Source organism: Psittacula echo (genome assembly GCF_963264785.1).
Source record: "Psittacula echo genome assembly, chromosome: 7".
Classification (NCBI taxonomy): Eukaryota; Metazoa; Chordata; class Aves; order Psittaciformes; family Psittacidae; genus Psittacula; species Psittacula echo.
The window spans coordinates 27,857,118-27,874,998 of NC_137740.1; the positions used below are offsets into that span (position 1 = coordinate 27,857,118).

Genomic DNA, 17,881 nt, shown 5'->3' on the forward strand with positions numbered 1-17,881 from the left:
GAATGTGTATTATAAAGCTAATAACAACAGACCTGTCTTAAAAGCCTATACTCTATTCAGATCTGAGGAAGAAGCAGCAGTACAATTAGGTGAGGTGCCATCTGGAAATGATGGTGATACGTGTTGGGATCATGTCACACACTAGCAACATCTATCAACTTTATGAAATACCCAATACGACCCTGTTTTCCTTTAAGCAACAGACTCAGAAATATTTTGTGTTCAGAAAAGTATGACTTTATTAGAGTAAGAGAGATGGGTTTAACAGCACCACTTGGCTTGAGGCTGTGAAGTGTGCACTTGTCTGTGGGAGCTGAGCATGAACAGTCATGTGGAATCAAAAGATTTGCACTCTTCCCAAGTTTGCCACATGGTGCCTCAGTTTCCACACCTGCACACCAGGATAATAAAGCTTTCCCCAGCCTGTGGGCACGATTTAGCGTTTAAAGGCTCTGAAAGCTTTGCCTGCAGAAATAGGAAGTATCAGATGTGTAGAGCCATCTAAGCTCACAACCTTGTCTCACCTTCATCCCTTCCATGCCTATGTGTGCTGCACATATCCGCAGCAGCTTCTCTTACATGCTGCAGGGCATGTACACCCAGCCCTCAAGTAAATTCCTGAAAGCACCAGAGACACACAGTGACAGTGTCACCAATTTGCCACATCCCATACAGTGCCAGCCTTGGACCAATTGGTACAACAGCTGGGATGAAGGACGGGCTGAGAACCAATCCTCCTTACATGAGAGCTAAAGCAAATCCTCTGTATTTATTACATCATTTGAAGTGATTGAGAGAAGCTTAAAAAAGGAAGGCATGGAGCACACTTGAGGTCCAGTGCCACGGAAGGGTTCTCAGACTTGAGTATTTACGAGGTGCCAGGCTGCAGGAGGGAAAAATCTTTAGATAGCTGTATTAATTTACAGGTCAGCCCTTAATGGCTGTGTTCCTGGAGCAGAAGAAAATACACTGTGAATCCTGGTTAGCATCAGTGATCATTGGATCTCCCCAGGTCCTGGAGAAATACCAGATGGAGAGCCTTGGCAGCCTGCAGTCCCAGCTGTGGACATCCTCAATCCTCCAAGAGCTCCCCCAGCCCTGCCTGCACCCAATGGGGGGACACACAGGCAGCACTTGGGAGCTCATCCTTCACAGTCCATTCAGCTCTCAAGTCACGTCCTTGCAGCAATGAGACGTTGCACAGAGAAAGATCGGCACATGAAGATTAATGGCCCCCGTGTGCTTCCCCAGGCATGCCAGATGAGCACTGCCCAGAGCCCTGTGTTACGGCAGTCAGGCACTGCTTGTCCTTGTCTTCCAACAGCCTGTCCTGGCAAGCAGGAAAGGGGGAAAACTGCAAGGGGAACAGAACATCACCATTTCCAGTCCCACCACGCTGCCTCTGAAACACCAAGCTCGGCCACAAGCAGCTGGCAAAGCCTGGATGCACCACATCCATGCACCACCAGAAGCAGGGGCTGATCCAGGGCACAACCAAGCAGGGGAAGTGCTGCGCAAGGAGCAGGTATCGCCGTCCTGTGGGGCCATGTGTGCACACACAAAAGCAAAGCTTAGCACACAAGGAGCGACACAGACTGCCAGCTCACTGCCTGTCACAGCTTGGCACCACCACACATGACACAGAATGGGCAGCTCCCTTGAGAGTTGCTGGGCTGAGGCTTCAGGAGTTGCAACATCTCCATATGTCTCCCCAGCATCCTGTTTTCCAGCCCATCACCTTCACTGTCTGTTCAGGCCATATACTCTTTCGGACAGCACTTCTTTCCTTTGCGCCAGTACCAAGCCCATTCCAGTGGGGCTGTGATCCCAAAAGCTGCAGTAATACAAGTAGCTTGTTGAAAAGACAAGGATTAAAACACAGCTAAAGCCTACAAGCTCCCAACATGTCCCACCTGCAGGAATAGGCTCCAGCAGTCTCTTCATCATCTTTTGATGCCAAGTGCTTTTCAGCTCACATCCCATCCGTGTGCAAACTAAGCCAAGTATCTATCCCTGCCCACAACAATTAAGCCAGCTTTGCTCCTCAAGGACCTGCTGCAAATTCACATCTCTGGAAAACCAAACCTCACACCAAGTATTAATCCCTATTTAAAAGGGCAAAAGAAAAACAACAAGAGATTTAACTAACAAAGGTCTTAAATTTAAAACAAGGAGAGTATGATAACGACAGGTTTGAATCAGACTAAAAATACAAGTTAGTTGAGAAGATACAAGTATCACTAACCAGCAATAGGAACTTAACGGGTTTTTCACCAACACCCCTTCCCAAGTAAAAGGACAAAGTGCAGTGCTTTCCATCCGAGGCACAGAACTGGCTGCTATGCACCCCCTTGAGCACCATTAAAAGCACTCTGTACATGTTACATGCTCCAAATGACAAGAGGAATGTGGGATGGTGGATCTCCACTCCAGATTCCCCAGCCTGGTTTTAGATGCCAGGAATAAAACAGGAAGCAGAGCATCTTCCAGGTTCCCCCGCCACCCCTGACTGCCTGGATAAGCTGCAGTTTCCTTTCAGGAAAAAGAAAGGAAAGGAGTGGGGGGGAAATAAGAGAAGCAGCCAGCTGCAATACAAGACAGATTAAAAACTTCATATTAAGGAAAAATAACGAATAACAGGAAAAAACAGACACTGAACCTTCATCCAGTTACAGCAGCTAAACTGCTTCAGGTCCTTAACAAAACAGTTAAATATTAACATTTGAGAGAAATATATCTATACATTATGCAGCCTTTTAAACACACACTCTGGCTTAAGAGACAGAAGTGATATTTAAGCTATATTTCACTTGCTGACCAAATGCATATATACTCATTTAACTCTACACTGCTCTGCTGCCTTGCTGCATAAACCACTGAAAATAAAAGAAAGAGCATGACTGAATGAGAGCTGGCTTAAATTATCTTTACACCTAGGCCTGAAGAAACATTTTGCCTTTGAGACCAATCCGCTACGCCAACTTTCCCTGCTACAGAAGGTTTCATAGGGTCCCTTGATGTTGACTGGAGATTCACATGCCTACCTCCACCCTCAATGCACACACTTCAATGCAATCCATCTGACTAAACAAAACAAAAAATCCCCAGCTGCTTGCTAAAGCAGCAATGATGCACTTACCAGCATCCAGGCAAGCTCCTTCGCTAACACGCTTCCCTCCTGAGCAGATCAAATTTGGAACAAGGTCCAGGAGCAGGAGAGAACTGAGAACTGACCACAACAAGCTTCCAAAACAAGAAAGGGCGGGGGGGTATGGGGGGAGAACCTTACTACAGGAATTCAAATCCTGCTTCCACCAGACCCTGAGTCACCTCCCCTCCCTTGCAATAGATCAGAGCAATGGGTAAACATTTCCAAATATGGAGATCAAAACTCCAAAGGATGTCAAAAAAAAAATCATCCTCTCCCTGGGTTTGGCACAGGGAGGACATGCCCCTCTGGAGCCTGTGCTGAGCACATTGCTGTTACTGGCCTACACACAGCCTGGACATGGGGGCTACATGTCACCTTCTTCACCTGTGCTTTGGAGGCTCCTGGATCTATGGGTGACACTGCATCTCTGTCTCATCCATGGGATGCCTGGTGACATGCAACAGGGGCAGCTCCAGGAGACATCACCCCTTGCTCACCACAAACCATCCTTTCATCCCTCACTCATCCACAGAAAACCTCCTAGAACTATTTTTTGGAGTATTCTTTGAAGGCACACAGCCAAATTCAGGCTGTGTTTATCATGATACCAGCTTGGCACCAGAGAAGGCAAGGCTCAGCCGCCAGTGCCACTGGAGAGGTCCTCGATCCCTGCTGGGACACACAACACAGCATCCCGTGGCAGGCAGGAACAGGAGAGCACTCAGCCTCCCCATCCCTAGGAGAGGGGCTTGATGATCAATGCTTAAGCCCATATGGCAAATTTACGAGGCAGAACAGTTAAGCTTAGAGGGCACAACTGTCCCTGCACACAGCAGCAATATATCCATGCCACCGCTCCCGACCTGCAGGCAGCAGGAAGCTGACTGCTATGACTGACAGCATGAGATGACTGCCTCCTGGTAGCTGAAGCCATGGCTCCAGAAGCAGGCAGCCTCTCAGGAATGTGCAAATCAGGACATTTTCAAGGGGAACAGGCTGCTGAGGCGATCCAACCAGACCAGAGTGATTCCCCAGCACCACCCACAAGATGCTATTGAATTTATAGGGAAGGAATTCCAGAGCTGACTCTGCCCATGTATGGCCAAAACAAACTGTAAAAAAACAACATTATAGTACATCTGGCTTTTGCTGGTACTGAAGCGCAGGCTTTGGGAGGAGCCAAAATCCTGCAGTGATAGAGGCTGTACAATTACATCCAGTGATAGGCAGAGGTCAGGGGCTCATTGCAGCATGAGCACCCAGTAACACAGGTGATAGAAAAACATGTAAATGCTTGCTTTAGAAGAAGAAAAAACCCACCAAATATAAACAAACAAAACCTCCACACTTTTATGCTTTTTAGAGTAAGAACCACATTTAGCTTTGTGATCCATCATTACCACTGTAAAGAACTGTCATGGTTTAAACCCAGCCATGCAGCTCATTAACTCACTCCCCCCCTTCCTCCCCCCACTCCCGGAGGAATGGGGAGGAGAATCAAAAGAATGTAACTCCCACGGGTTGAGATAAGAACAGTTTAATAACTAAGGTATAACACAAATCACTACTGCTACCACCAATAATAATAATGATAAGGGAAAGAACAAGAGAAGAGAATACAACAGCTCACAACCCGCCCACCCAGCAGTGACCTAGCCCTTCCAGGTAACTCGCAGTTACATCCCCAGGCATGACGTGCTGTGGTATGGAATACCTCTTTGGCTAGTTTGGGTCAGGTGTCCTGCCTCTGCTTCCTCCCGGCTTCCCCTCCTCCCTGGCAGAGCATGAGACTCACAAAGTCCTTGGTCAGACTAAACATTTGATCAGTAACTGAAATCAGTGTTATCAGCGCTGTTCCCAGGCCAAAAGTCAAAACCACAGCACTGCACCAGCTACTAAGGAGAAAAAACGACTGCTACTGCTGAACCCAGGACAAAAATAAACCTTGCCAGGCAGCACCAGCACATGCCCACTGCACTGGTAATTATAAAAGCTTTAAAGAGCAAACAGCCCAGGTGGCACTAAGTGGTACACCAGGACAACATCAATGCAATGGAGGCTGGGACCAGCTCTCAGTGGGCAGTTAATCAGTTATTTCTCTAAAAACCCACTAAAACCTCCCTCAGAGCCATCTACCCCAAACTGCCAACAGGACCACCAGGAGCATTCTCTGTGGTCAGAAATGGGAGATATTCTAAGCACTGTAGTCACCATGGCAGAAGATGCTCCAAAACCAAGGTAAGAAGGGTCAGGTAGGTGCAGGTTTTACAAACTCAGCTTTCCAGCCCCTTCCAGAAAAAAATTACCAAGGTATTGCTTGATAATTTGCAAGGACAAACAGCAGGATGAAATAGGGAATAACGTAAGTCAAGAGAGGGAACTAAAACATGGATGACAAACACCTGGAGCAGCAGAAACCCAATCCTAGGCATGCACCAGCCCTTACTACTCTGAGGTTCTGCAGTATGAACAGATCAAGCTTCTCCTTAACAGTTAAATGACACTACCTTGCCTGCCCTGCCAGCATGGGAAATATTAGCTGTGTCAGCTTGAGAGGCAAAGGGCTTACCAAACAGGAGAGGAACACAGGCTGCAGTGGCATACGCAGTGGCGACATGAAAACTAAACCCAGGGGAATGTGTGCTGATCTCGCTGCTTCTGCCTTTGCACAGGGGTCAGGCAGGATATGTTTTACAGCTCTTGGGGTTGAAACCTGGGAATAATGTCTTTGTGACCTTAGAGGGACTCCTGTGCCAGAAACTAATGTAGTTCCTAGAGGGGCTGGGAGCTCAGGGGCCTGAGCACATGAGGACAAGCCATTTCTCAGCTCCTGGCAGACAGCCCAGCCCTGCTTTTGAATAAGTGCAAGTCGTACCCATCAGATAGGGAAGCACGTGTCTCCTCTGAGCAGCATTTGCTGATGGGAGACTCTTAACACAGCTATGTCCCCAGCTTCATGTTCCCCGAGACAGCATTAAGATCTCCCCTCAGTTTCCAAGCTGAAATGCCATTATACCCTCTCCCTTGCTACTTTGCTCACATTAATGTTGGCTAAGCATGACCTGGCATTCAACACCTCTCCTTTAGAGCACCTTCTACCCCAAATGACACAGAGGAAAGAAATCAGAGGGATGGACACATCCATGTCCAGCCACATGCAGCCTAATCAGGAGCTCCCTGCTACATGGCACGACAAGTCCCTGTCATTGCCACAGTCCTCACCTGGGAATGTAAAAACTTGGGGGCCTAGGAATCCTAGTCAAGCCTCCTGCAGAGCACTACAGATTGTTATCAATCAGGCACCAGGTCAAGCTTGCCTAATCCCACTTAAATGACATTATATAAGCAGGGTGACAGAATATTTGATTCATAAAAATGTCTTGAAGGGGCAGAGAGCACTATTTGCATGGCATACAGAATAGAGAGACTGCTGCAGTATCACAGGAACGCAGACCATGTAATGCAGACAGTGAAGACAAGGGATGCTCATATGCACACATGCACAACTACACACACATATGCCTCCTCCCCCAGTGCACACAAGAGCACACTTGGGACTTGCAAGCTGAAGTCTTATGCAGCCAAAAGTTAGCACAAATGTTTGTGACAGTTCCAATTTGCAGGCAAAGGCAAAAACCGGGTGCAGAGAAATAAATATAGAAAGAAGTCAGGCAGGCAAAGCAGGTGCTGTCTTGTAAAACCTTGGCCAGAAAGGCTCCCCAGGAGGTTGAATCTGGTAGTTTTGCAACAGCTCCTCAGAAATACAGAAGAGACAGAAAAAGGAAAAAAAAAAAATAAAAAGAGAACATGAATGCATATGCATTCTTTTATTGCCATATATAGTACATACAGACATTTGGTATATACACCCCCAAGCTCTCATATGCCACCATATAGTATATACCGTATATGCACATCTTTGTTTCCATGTGCCTAGATTTGTACAGCGTGTGTGTGTGTATATATATATATAATGTATGTGTGTGCATTTCTCATGTGTGCATGTCATTACTCCCCAGATCACCTATCCATGTGTGCTACCACACATCGCTTGACAGAGCATGTCTAAAGCCTCAGCACCATAGCCTGGGATGACTTCTGAACACTTGCAGCTTCTCGCTGCTCAGCTATTCCCCAACAAAGCCTGTAGGTGCAAGCATCACCCAAGAACTACCAGTTTGTCTTGCATTTTCCAGTGATCCCAATCCACCCAGCCCTCTCCACACTCCATTAGGAGAGGACTTTCATTTTGGCAGAGAACCATGAACAAGGTGCCACCACCAGCAAAGCCACAGATCCTTCTGGGAACTTGCTCCTCACACCCATGAAACACGTTTACGTACCAGTTCTCACGCTGCACAGCCTTGCTGGTGGGATAAACTCAGAGCAGGGCTTTTGGAGACACAGAGGGTTCCACAGGAGTCACAACGACGGGTTTCTTTCCCAGCCCTGCAAAGAGAGAGAGATATCCATGTGATGCACACTGGAGGGGCCTCCTGACGGCTTGTCTCCAGAACTTGCAGTTTAACCCACACAACTTCTGCGAATTGCACCATTTTCCTCCCCAACTTTCTTATACAGAAGCCTCCATACTCCTGCAGTCCTTGCACTCCCCAAAAGCAAGCATCACCACCTCAAACTGGGCCAACAACCAGCACCAGATATCACAGCCCAGCCAACAACTTGCATCTCCTCAAGTCCATACCTCCTTTACTGATCTGAAAGCCCCTGAGAATGGAGAAGTAAAAAGAGATGTAAAATGAGGCTTAAAACAAGAGAACATGGTGAATCCATTGCTCATCTCTGACCTTGGGCACAGAGAGGGAGCTAGGAGGCATCACTTAATTCATTTTGTGGGTTTACCACTACCACTACACCACAATCCAGTTCACCAGCACTACACTTCAGCACAGCCTTTTCTCTGAGGAACTCTGCCCTATTTCCATTGGGTACTGATACACTCTCCCGTAGCTGCAAAGCAGGCATGACCCTTTCCTGAAGTGACTGACTTGGTGTCGTTTTTCCCCTCTGCAGAAGATGAAGGTAGAGCAGAGGGGACAGCCATGCCACGTGACTGCTGTCTTGCACATGGCATGCTACCAAGATAGGCAGCATCTGAATCGCACACTCCTTCCTGCCCCTGCCAGCCCACGGCTAGCATCCCATCCTAGCCACATCCTGGTGGCTCTGATGGCCCTGTCTTTGCTTATGACAAGCATAGGCTTGCCTTGTCATCACCACTAAGCAGAGAAAGTCACTGCTGTTTGCTGCTGTAATGATGGAAATGAGTCAGTTCAGACTTGTGTTTACTGCACCTAGGCTGCTCATGAACACGCATGTGAGCCCACAGGTTTATAACCAACATGCAGCAAAAGGCAGAAGAGTGCTGGTGGCTCAGCTCACAGTCCAGACCCCTCCTCTTTGTCACACCCTGAGATGGTGGCTTCCTGCCCCGGCCAGCACCCCTTGCCCCCCACACCATGCTTGGTGCTACAGTAGCCAGGACAGAAGGAGGGCTCTCACCTCTCCCAAGCAGTGGTAGATCTCCTTTGCACCAACACTGCATGAGCACAATGAGGTCCACCCTGACCCAGGCAGCACTTTCCCAGCTCAGTCCCATGGTTCCTGTGATAGCATCTAGCCCTGATTTCTCACAGGCCTGGGCAGGCATAGAAGTTCCCACATATCAATGTTTCCCTCAGGTGTGATGAGGACAAATTCAACCAGAGATTACAATGGCCTCTCCTGTTCACTGCAAGCTTGGGATAAAGATGAGTAACTGCAGGGGTTTATTGCTGGTAAACTCAGCCAAAGAACAATTTCTCTCCACTCGTCAAAGAGGAGACAAGTACAAGCAAATATTATGGTTGTGCATGTTTACTTTTCATTTTAAAATGATGTAGAGTTATATACAATTTAGATCCTTCAGGCTCCTGGCAAAATGCCCTTCAGTCTTATCTGCAAAGGCAGAAGACAAAAACATTCCCCTCTGGTTCCAACACCATTTCAATTCAACTCACAACATCAACTCCAGGACCTCCAGGTAAGACAGCATTTCTTGGGACCCAACCTGTGTTTACAAGATCTTGGCTTAGGCTTGTCTTTCACCAGGTTCAACTCACAGAATGTTTACAAGATCAGTTACAGGACCTGGCAGACTTGGCTAGTTGAACCGCATCTTCCTGGCTTTACTTTCCACATCTCTGTCCCCATCATCTTGTGACTGGGGTTTCTGCATTAAGTCAAGCAGGACCCCACACATCCTCCTTGAGGCACTCAGCTTAAGCCTGCTGTGAAACCACCCTCCCAAGCAGTAAGTGGTGCTCAGCATGTTCCCAGATGGGCAGCAACCCCCTGATGCCCAAGCAATGCACTCCTTCCTGGCCACACATTCACAGCTGGGCAGGACAGGGACAGCCTGTCTGGTCACAGCAATAGCCACCTGAACTAGTCTATCAAACCACTCTATTTACAACCCCATTTCTTTTTCATAAGGCTGCAAAAGTCAGTCTGGGTCTTCGAGAGCAGAAATACCCAGAAGACACATGTAGAGGACAGACTCAAGGTACCAGAAGAGCTGCTGCTCATTATAACCTGTCAAGCCATGATGCCACCCTCTTCAAGACATAATCTCAACAAGCATTTCCAGTTGGAGAGCATTTCTTGAGATTTAGACCCCCCCAAACCTCAAGATCAGCAAAGCTCCTCTCTCAAAAGTCGCTCTTCTGAGTTGCCTGTACACATCCCTCAGCAAGGAGCACCCGAGAGCCTCACACCAGAGAGGGCTACACAGAGGATTAGAAAAGTGATACTTTAACCTCACCAGCTCTGCTGAGCAAGCAGGCAAAAGATACAGATCTTGAGAGACAACAGCAAGTCCCAAAAAAGGGTCTGTCCCTCAGAGTCATGTTCATTCCTGCTTTGGCTTAGGTAGGGAAAGATACATGAGTGCACAGTACAGGTATACCCAAATCACTGCCATCAATTCCAGCATAAGTCGTTCCCCCACTGAAGTCCCCAGAGAAATACATGCGAAGACTGTCCCTAAGGAGTCACCTCTGGGTTTCATACATTTCCCAAGAACCCTTATGGGGAATATCCAGGTGCTTTTACAACAGAAATAGTAACAGCAGGCATGTTTTTAGCTCTACAAAACTGAGGTCCTCCTAGTTTAGAGCCACCGCAACAGATGCTCAGTAGTCTGTGCACAGCTAATTCTGATCTTCATCTTGCAACAAGAAATCCCAGCTTTCTTCACAGTCGTGCAGGAGAATTGCAGAAAAGTCTCTTTGGTAACACAGCTTTACACTGCCAAGCTCCTGTCTGGCATAACTCAGTATGACTCTTGTGCCTTCCGATCACCAGCTACGGCAGCCGAGACTTCAGAGCCTGTATACACCTATGTGTAGACATCTGCATGTTCATTTTTATGCCTAGCACAATACAGACCGCTTATTTTAATGCACCATTTCAATAGGCAATTTATCATTTACAAGTAATTTAAAGCAAGTGCCCAAACAGCAGGAATCAGCTATCACAGTCAAAGCATTAAGTAAATTCTCGGAACAAAGTACCAGAACCAGAATTTACTGAAAGAGTACATCTTTTACAGAAGATTGTTTTCTTCATTTATTTCCTCCAACTAGTTTAATACACAGATCATAAAAAGCTGAGAAAGTGATCAGAAGTTAAAAATGCCTTCCCAAGCTGACAGGTACATAAGACGAGAGACTGAGGGCTACAAACTCTAAAGACACGGCAATCAGAAACAATCCGTTTATTCATTGGCTGATAATACTGATGCTGTATTATCAACAGTATTTAACAAACAACTACAGTATGGAAAACAAAGTTTCCTCCTTACAGATTTAAATCTAAACACAGTAGTTTAACACACCTGAATTTAAACATCAGTTCTCTGTTATGGTTTAAGCTTTCTTATATTGTTCAGATTTTTCAGAAATGGACAGTTTAAAACCTCTGCAAGAACTACAAGTTTCAAAGAAGCATAGTCAGCACTTTTATTAAAACAGGCAGCCCTAGCATAACTTTACAGCGGTCACTTAGAAACTGAAATAGCCAGACTCCCCAGTCCCTTTAAAAGAAAATCTTACCCATGAAAATAATATTGTCAAGTGCTAATTACACTTCTCACATAACAGCCTGGCTGAAAGGCATCTGCTTTTCTGACTACTCAAAAGTTGCATTCACTTTGAAATCTCCTTTACACTCGAAAGTGTTACCAGTATTCAGAGCTTAACTTTTTTAATTATTTTTTTTTTTTAATTAGTATGGCTTTACTTGTAGAAACCCAAGCGTGAACACCAGTTAAACTGGGATAAAGCAGCCTCACACCGGGATCCTTCATGCCCTTTCCTTTGTGGAGCAGATGGCCCAGCCTGACTGCCACAAGGAAACTTGTCATTTTAACTGTTCCAGTCATCAATTTTTAAGCGCAGACAAGCTCCCAGCAAGTCAGCCATCAGCATGAACTGACACAGGTCCCCCCCCCATATGATTGGCAGGTGCACATACAGGTCCCCAGATGACAATCCCATTCAATCTGACCTTTTCATTTTAAATGAAAAACACTTAAAAGTCTGCCCTGCTCTGACATGCATTTTTGTGCATTTCCCACACTGTGCCAATGAGCAAGAAGGTGGCTGATCTCTTTTCCCAAGCAACAAGTGATGGGACAAGAGGAAACGGCCCCAAGCTGCGCCAGGGGAAGTTTAGATTGGATATTAGGGAAAACTTCTTCATCAAAAGGATAGTCAGGCACTGAAACAGGCTGCCTAGAGAAGTGATGGAATCACCATCCCTGGTATTGTCCAAAACCCACGGAGATGAGGCCCTTCACGACATGGTGTAGTGATGGCCTTGGCAGGGCTGGGATAATGGTTAGACTTGATGATCTTAAAGGTCTTTTCCAACCTAGCTGATTCTGTAATTCTATGAATAAATCTGGTTTTTGCTGGCCAAAGTCCCCAACTCAGAAATTTCACATTATCTCCTCTGCTTCAAGAGCCCTGATCCTCAGCCTTTCTGGCTACCACCAGAACTGAGGGAGCTTCTGAGATTTCCACATCCTTACACATGGGAAAAATCAGATTCCTTACATGCAAACCTCAGTTCAGAGTCCAATTTTAACTTAGAGTTCAGCTTATACGCATGGATAGCTTTACACTTTAAAACACAGCCACCCAGAGACATGGATGCATCTTTCTATCCCAGAGCATGCAGGATCTGGCCCTGACTAACAGCTTCCTGTGTTTGCTTCTGTGCCTCTCAGGTTTTATTTACTGAAATTAAACTACTCAATTCAAAAGTATGCCGCTGAAGTTATTCAATAAGAAGATCACACTACATAACAAAAGCTGGAGCTGGAGACGCATTTCCTCCACTTTGCTGCCAGCAGCAGCACCTGCTCAGAAAGCCATCAATACAAACAGTAACAGCTAATACGCACGTCTGCTGCCTTTTGGTGTAAAGCAGCAACTATGCGAATGGCAAGTTTTGATCTGCAAGGAAGCACACACCCCTCCTGTATCATACTCAGCATGGAGCTGCTTCCAAATCTGCCACAACCCCATGTGTCAAAATTAGCTGGGACTTATCGTTTCCGAACTCCTGGTCCAGCGCTCACATTGGAGGAAGACTGATGCTGGCTGTGGCATGGACTGTCAACTCCAATAGGGAAAATCAGCTCCCATAAACGAGCAAACTCACTGGCAGCCCCTGCACACTGCAGGACGCAGAGCCTGGCATTAAAGTATTGCCGTACATGAGCCCCAGGGTCCTGCAGCACTGGCACACCTGGTGTGAGGGCCAGGGCTCTAATTTTTATCTTTGCCGTCACACTTGATTTTCAGGTTTGTCCTGGGGTTCATAAAATGAGACTAAAATAAGATGGAAGGTAACACAGCAGGACAGCAGGGGGAAGAAAGGAGGAGAGACCACTCCAGTGGCACAGGAGCACCAAAGGGATGGGATCCAGCTTTCCCAGATGGAGACCGCTATATTATAACAAATGAAAAAATCATTTGGGGCAGGACAGAATTAAGCAGTGGCAGAGAAAGCTGTGACACAGTCGTAGGTAGGTACAGCATCCCAGCAGCCACCCCACTGACTGCCAGCTAGAGCCACTGGGCAATGGCTGAAGACCAACCCATAAGCAGGACCAGTCATGTCGCACCCCTGTTACTTTAAATGCACAAAACCAGCTAGATAAGAAGGGTGGCTAACGGAATGAGAAGACTCAGCACATCTAGAAAGCCCGCAGGTCACCTGCTGGAGCAACTTTTCAGCAGCTCCCCATTGCTGCCAGCAGCACTGACTGTGATTTACGTGCTTGAAACCGACACCAGGATTGGAACCTGTATTTTCAAGCACAGATTACCAGCCTCACACTGTTCACATTCCCTCAGTCTACTGGAAACAGAAGATTTTCACAACAGCCTCACTGATTTTCTTTTTTAACTTCCCTCCGCCGTTTGCTCTCTGTGTTTCACTAAGCCTGGTTGGAGACAGACCTTGAGCAAGAAGGGGGTAGTTTCACTTTCTCACTCGAATGCACCCCAGCTTCTTGGTCAAAGAAGGATAACTGATTTCATTATCAAGTTCTCACCCAGAATCAGAGCCTGGGTTTCAAACAAGGATAATGTTTTGTAATCCAAAACCATCACTACATCACCCCAGCTCCTTGTCACCTCCCAAGGAATAACCATCCTCATCAGGCAGCACCAGCAGAATGCTGCCCGAACACACCTCCCATGTCTTCAGGTGCTTGGACAAGAGAAACAGACCAACAGTGACCAAGAGCACAATGGAGCACATGAAATATGCTAGGGCAGAGAAAGCATTTTTTTCGTGTGCTTCTGTTGTTTTATAAAGTTCTATTATAAAAGGATGATGCTCTTTTAACCATTTTGGTCTTAAATAGCCAAAACTTGAATGCAAAGGTCGCCTTCCCCCAGGCTTGCTTGGGTGTCACCACAATGAAATACTTGGCACCCTGGCAGGCTCTTTTACCACTCTTCTTAAAACCAGATGTAAATGAAACCTTTAGAACTTAGAGCCTACATAACCAGACAGTCTCTGTGTTCAAGGCTTCTGTTTTATCCAGGTTTGGCCAGATCATTTGAAAATAGCAACAAATAACTGGTAGTCAACCAGATTCCCCATTCCTCTGCCTACTCTGTCAAGTTTGGTATTTTTGAAAGCATTATAGTCCATCATAATGTTTAAAACAGCACAACTGGTCAGGACCAGTATATCTCTCTGGTTTAAAAATGTCCATCCCCTACCTCCCCATCACCTCCAAGGATGACCAAGCATTAATCATCTTCTTTCATTTTTATTCATTAATAGCAAACTGCCCCAGTTTCAGCCTTAGAACAAATACCTTCAGTGGGACGAGCATTTATTAAAAAAGGAAAAGTTTCTCAGTGCTCCTCTTTCCAAACAGCTGGATCCAGAGGCTGAGGAAACATATCCATTAAAAAAAAAAAAAACCAAACACAAAAAACAAACAAACAACCCCCCCCACACACACATTTGTACCAAATATAGAAAAAAAATTTGGAGCAATTACAACAAGCCTTAATAACTGCTCTTGCTACATTTCAAAACTAGGAGAACCACGGATGCCTGTGGATGTGTCTGTCTTTGGAACAAGAAAGTACCATTACTGCCATCATAGATGGATACCAAAACATACAGAAAATACATTAAAAAGCCGATTTAGTTCCTAAATTACCCAACTTCAGCTGGAAGCCAGGCTCCTCATTGAATCTGGCTCTTATCACCAAGGGAATAATTAAAAACCAACCAAACAAAACACACGAAAAATAAACACACAAAAAAAAACCCAAAACAAAACAAAAAAACACACACACAAAAAAAAAAAAAAAACACCACACAAAAAAAACCAGCAGAGGCAGTGTTTCAGGCCACACTTTACACTTCTCCTCCCTATGCTGGAAAAACTGGCTCACCACCACGGAACCCCTGATCCTGGGCAGGAATGACAGTGAGGGTGCTCTGTGGTGCCCTTGCTCTGCTGTGAGATAACACACGCATGCTGCACCATTACACAAAGCCACTAGACCTTCACTTCAGACAAAGCCACGGCCCTTCTTCTCCCCCAGAGGACACCTTAACATCATCACCACCACCCCTGGGGTGTGTAAGCCCCAACCGGGCACTAATAACTAGAGAAAAGGGGACAGCAAGGGTCCCCAGTGTACATGACAATGGGAAGAAAAGGCAAACCTCTCCTTAAAAATTAAGGATAAAAAGGCTTTAGCCCCTCCATGCCATTCTATCTTGACCTGGAGAAATATGTATGCTAGGCTTGCACTATATTTCCTTTATTATTTGCCTGCAGCACCAACAATGACTCTAAAATTGCACTCCTGGACCTATATGATTTGGTTCACTTTGACTGCGCTCCCATTTCTCAGTGGAAAGAAAGAGGCTTTTGGTTTGCAGAATGGCAAAGTTGTCAATGACACATCTCTCGGCACCCTCACTGGATCTCATCAGTACTCACAGGGAGAGATCACGCTTCTTCCCATGTACCTGATGGTTTCTCAGCACAAGGTTTACTTGGCTGTTCTTCCAAGAGTTTGCCACATGATATCCTCCAACCTGCTGCACCCAAGTGCTGCATTTTGGAACCGTACATACCTATTTATTTGAAACTTTAGCTACAATATGTTTGTGCAACACCACACGAAGGCTACAAAACACATGAGGCCAAGAAAGGCCTCTTCAACCTTCTTCCACCTTGCTGGTGTGATTCACACGCGTACCTAACAGCGTAACACCATCATCATACCTGTCCTCACCTACTCCTACCCCACCATACTAAACTTGTCAGCAGGAATTTTGCCACCAGCGCTGAAGCCAGCATTTATGTTACCAAGTCAAGTGTTTTTATTTTTTCACTTGGTGACGGGGAAAACAGAAAGGAACTGCAAAAGCTTTAAGAGACAAAGATCTCTCCAGGACTTGCCAGCTGATATTTTCAAAGACTGATTTGGCACAGTAACAAGGAAGCCAGCATCCAACATACAAGCAAGCAAGACCAGCTCCGAAGCCAGCCATCAGCCAGGCTCAAGGAGCGTTAGTGACTGCAGTCAGGAAGATGGAAGGGAGCGGAGAGAGAAGCCAGACTAGTACTGCACCTATCACAAGAGGTACAGCCACGTGCCTGGTTACCACCCAAGAAGGAAACAGACAATAAAATGAGAAGGGACCTCTGTGAGCAACCGCAACATCTCAGACAGCAGTGGCCAGGTGAAAGTCAGCACTGGCCAAGACTGACCAGGCAGTGCTGCGTGAGATACCGCATTTGGCCTCCAGTCTAGAAACAGGAGACTCGCATGGGAGGCTGCGTGGGAAGAGCTGGCAAGTGAAGACTATGTCTTATCAAGCCTGCAAATCTGCACACTGCACACAGAGGCTCACAGCAGCCTCACATAAGCTATTTGCCTGTAGCCACGCAGGTATCTAGTTACTACACAGCTGACTTGATCACCAGGCCTTTATCAACATTCACAGAGACCAGAAAAGGTCAAGAGAGCCATCACCCAGGAACTGAGGACAAGCACAGTGAGCTCAATGGGAACTTGACAGGCCAAGAATGACTGCAGTCGTGGAGGACAGAGGAGAGCTCTTTCCCACTGCCCTCTTCTTCTGGGGCTCTCAAAGATGACAAAACCTTGACTTCTGATTAAACCATGCTACTCTCAGAAGAGGGGGTGGCTTAGGGGCTCAGGGACTCAATAAGGAACCGTTTATCTCAAGGTCATGGGTTCATACCCTCTTCAAGTTCTTTCTTATTAATCAATTAAAACACAGGACTTGATCTGCATTAGAAAAACCTGTTACTAAGGGCATAGCCAGATACTGGCTCATGAAACAGGCAGATTAAGAAAATACAGCCCTTTTGCTGCTCCTTGCAAGACCTGCAGCAAAGCACAGCAACTCTAGGAATGCTCCCTGTGCAAAGCAAACTCAACCTGCTTTCACACCCAGGATAGCAAAGCAAAGGAGATTACAGGCGAGCAGGCACAGCTGCCATGACCTCTCTCCAACTGCAGGCTAGGCACGTCCCTGGATGGAATTGATCCTGCCCCAGCCTCTGAACCTGGTCCTGGGAATCTTCTGTCTATCTGTCTATCCTTCTCACTTGGAGAGGAGTCTTGTTCAGCCTGTAAGCACTGCCACTACACTAGCTGGTACTCAGAGGCCAAAACTCCACCATACTACATCATGCTAGAGATAAGGAGCAAGACAGGAGCCACTTAGGACCAGTAGAAAGGAGGAGACCCTTTGTTCTCCTCTAGCTCCCTGCCCAGCCCCAATAGTGACAGAAATGTGCCAAACGCAGAGGTCAAGCAAACAGGGAGGAGAGAAGACACCTTCCACTGTCAGAACAGCACACAAATCAAAGTAAATGTGCACCTGAAACCAATTACTGATAGAAACCAAGCTATCTAGGAACTCCAGCTGCTGCATTCAGTGTTCCCAGTAGCGAGCACAAATGTAGCCAAAACCTTTTTTTGTTGGTGGTGGTTTTTACCCCATAGAAAGTCAAGATAAAAACATGCTCCCACATGTGGGGTGCACACACTCACTTCAGTCACCTTTAGTGGCTTCCCACTGAGAAAACACATCCTCTCCCCAAATGCAACTATTAGGTTCATAAAATTTTTCATTACT

General features: G+C 46.4%; 1 protein-coding gene across 4 annotated transcripts in view; it reads right to left on the reverse strand.

Annotated features, from left to right (window-relative positions):
* The window catches only part of LPP (LIM domain containing preferred translocation partner in lipoma), a 342,496-nt gene that overhangs the window by 309,495 nt on the left and 15,120 nt on the right, over positions 1–17,881 (reverse strand). For 2 of the 4 annotated variants that reach the window (XM_080623385.1, XM_080623381.1), the window contains exon 2: positions 7,495–7,600. The gene's annotated coding sequence lies outside the window, so the exon portion shown is untranslated. Of the gene's footprint in view, positions 1–3,139; positions 3,249–7,494; positions 7,601–17,881 lie in introns of those variants that run through there. The other 2 variants (XM_080623382.1, XM_080623383.1) reach the window with 2 other exon arrangements.